This window comes from Pinus tabuliformis, chromosome 2_2, assembly GCF_031772625.1.
Source record: "Pinus tabuliformis cultivar Carrire ecotype Pingquan chromosome 2_2, CPIR1, whole genome shotgun sequence".
NCBI classification, from domain to species: domain Eukaryota; kingdom Viridiplantae; phylum Streptophyta; class Pinopsida; order Pinales; family Pinaceae; genus Pinus; species Pinus tabuliformis.
In genome coordinates, this window is record NC_142300.1 from 407,366,093 (window position 1) to 407,369,653 (window position 3,561).

Sequence of the window (3,561 nt, forward strand, 5' to 3'; positions counted from 1 at the left end):
TTTGGATATTAGTTTCTCCATTGTTTATGAGTTCTTTTCTCCCTTTCTTTACATTGTCCGGGTCTCATATAGGTTGAGTTTGCTTTCATTTAATTAGATCTATATCTATTTTTTAAAATGAGAAAAAAATAGATCACAAGTTTTACATCAAATTCTGCAAGTTTTTGTAAAGAATTTTAGTAAAACAACTATACATTTTATTTATTCTTGAATTTTTACCCAAAAAAATAATTGAAAATGGTGTCTAAATGAGGAGGATATGACTAATTGAAAATCAACTTATTTTCTGATTTTTCTTGATGCTTTCATCAATTTATTTTTTTTATATATTTTCATAGGGACTTATGTTTTTGATCAAACAAAAACCATTAGATCACAAAAATAAAGAAAATATAGATCAATGACTTGAAAATAAGCCTCTTCGAGGGGGAAATCTCCTTTTAAATCACATAAATGAACAATTTTTAGATGATTCAAATGACAATACCTCTTTGGTATATATATCTGATTCTAAGGGGTCATAATGTTATTTGGGTCTACATAACAATAGTAATGTGAGGGCACAACAATAACAATAGTGGGCTTCGATAGCGCACAACAATAACATTATCGGGGCGTTATAAGTATTATAGAGGCCTAACATGCCCCTCTCATTCAAAAAAAGTGTTGTTCTTAACACTTGAGTAGTTTTGGATGCTTCCGAATAAAGTATTCATCCTCCCATGTGGAATATTCAACAAGTAAGTTCTTCCACTTAATGAGATACTCTAAAATTGATCTATTTTGTAGTTGTTGGATTCTTATTTCTATGATTTCCTTATGCTCCAATATTATTTTTCCTTGGTCATCAAGTTCTATAAATATAGTTTGAACTGATAGCTTGCAATCTATAACCTTCTTTAATCATGAAACATGGAAAACTAGGTGTACTCATGAATATGCAGGTAGCGCCAATTTGTATGCCATAGTACCAATCTTTCCAACACCTTGTAAGGGCCATAATACTTGGGTGATAATTTATTATCCTTCTTAGCTTACTCGAGGGACATTTATTTGTATGGTTTTCTTCATAAAAATACCCAATCTCTCGCATCAAAACATATTTCACTACGATGTTGATATTCTTATTTTTTCATTTGATTTTGTGCCAAAGTTAGATTATCCTTTAAGAGTTGGAGAACTTATTATTGATGATTAATGTGATCTTCCATTTCTTGAACCTTATCATTGTCTCATAAATATGATGTGATGGATGGTGGATGATATCCATAAAGTGCCATAAATGGGGTCATTTTTGTTGTGGTATGAAAGGACATGTTATACCACCATTTTTCTAGGGGTAACCACTTGGTCCATTATGGTTTTTATCATATACAAAACATTGAAGATATCCTTCCAAAATTTTGTTCACTATCTCAGTTTTCCCATCAAATTGAGGATGATATGTTGAGCTATGAGCTAATTGAGTACCAAGACAAGAAAATAATGGTGTCAAAAAATTTCCAGTGAAAATGGGATCTCTATCACTTACAATAATCTTTCGATTTCCATGCAACTTTTAAACTGTTTCAACAAATATAAGCTTTGAAAGGATGAGATATTGCACAAAAGTATACATACTTGGTAAATCTATCAACTACCACTATGATGGCACTCTTTCCTTCAAACTTGGGTAAACCTATGATAAAATCCATTTAGACCTCTTCCCAATGCTGACTTGGAATGGATAACGATTGTAAAAGACTTAGGGTATTAATTGTCTTAACTTTATTTTGTTGGAAACCCAAACATTATACCACAAACTTTAGAATATTAGATGTAAGGTAATCCCAAAAAAATTCCTTTCTTACATTCTTATAGGAAAGATGTGTAATTCTAAATGAACCTTTTGTTTAATTTGGGTGTTCGTACATAGATTTAAATTATATTTGTACCACAATGAATATTTTTTCCAAATAAATGAAACAAATACACTGGGATCTTTCTACAACTTTTGAATGAGTACCCATACCTATAGATTATTATTCCATTCCTCCCTTGCTTTAGTTATCCAGTCAAGTTGGATAATAGAAATGGAATGAAGTAATTCTTCCACATCCTCAAATTTATAAATACCATATTTAACGTGATCCCAAAAAAAAATCCTTCTTGACCCTATGGTAAGTTTTAAAAAATCTTGAGTGTAATCTTATAAGAGAGGTGTGAAATTCAAAAACAACATTTTGTTTTAGTTGGGATTTCTTACATATATATAAGTGATCTTTGTACCAGAGAGAATTATTATTCCAAATAAATGACTTGGATGAACTCGGTTCTTGTTGCAAATTTTGAATGAGTGTCCATACCTCTTCATCATTCTTCCATTCCCCCTTGTTTTAGTTATCCAAATAGCTTGGATAATATAAATGTCACAGAGAAATGCTTCCACATCCTCATCCCTTCTTGAGAGCGCATCTACAACAACATTTTTCTTTCCTTTTTTTGTAGATTATTTCAAAGTCATAACCCAACATCTTTGTGACCTATTTTTTCTTCTCTTTTGAAGACATTCTTTGTTCCAAGAAGTATTTAAGACTATCATGAATTGTTTTTACCTTGAAGTGTCTTTCCATTAGGTAAGGGTGTCATTTCTTCAGTGCATGTAGGATTTCCAACATTTCTTTTTCATAAATAGATTTTTATATATACTTTCCATTTATTGCATGACTTTCAAAAGAAATGGGTCTTCCTCCTTGCATTAAGAAAACACTGATTCCATTTCCTAAGGCCTTGCATTCCATAATCAAGATTTTTGTGAAGTCTGGTGTAGCTAATACATGAGTTCGACATATTGCCACCTTAGGATGTTTAAAGGCCTTAGTTTCTTCTAGAGTCCAAAAAAATGGATCTTTATTTAATAATGTTGTTAGGGGTACTACTATATTCCCATAATTCTTAACAATCTTGCAATAATACCCTGTCAAGTTGAGAAATAATCGAAGATGTCCTAATTTTGTGGGTATTTCCATTACTTGATGGCTTTAATTTTGATAGGTCCTACCTTAACACACACATGGGATACAATATGATCCAAATACTCCTCTTCGTATACACCAAAGAAACATTTGGAGAGTTTTGCATACAATTATTTCTCCTCCAATACTTTGAGCACCATGTCAACATGTTGAACTTGATATTTTCAAGACTTTTTGTATATTAGTATATCATCAAACGAGAGAAAAGTTTCTAAGGAAGGGCTTGAAAGTGGAATTCATCAAACCTTGAAATGTGTAAAGTGCATTAGTAAGGCCAAAAGTCATGACCAAAAATTCATAAATACCTTCATGAGTTCTAAATAATGTTTGCAAAATTCCTTTTGACTTGATTCTAATTTTATCATATCCTGAACAAAGATCTAGATTAGTGAAGTAAATTTCTCCATGTTGTTCATCTAAAAATTCATCGATGATAGGAATGGGAAACTTATCATTAATAGTGAGCTTGTTTATCTCTCTGTAATTCAGACACATCCGCCATAATACATCCTTCTTGTTATAGGCAATTTTGTCACATATGGTCAGT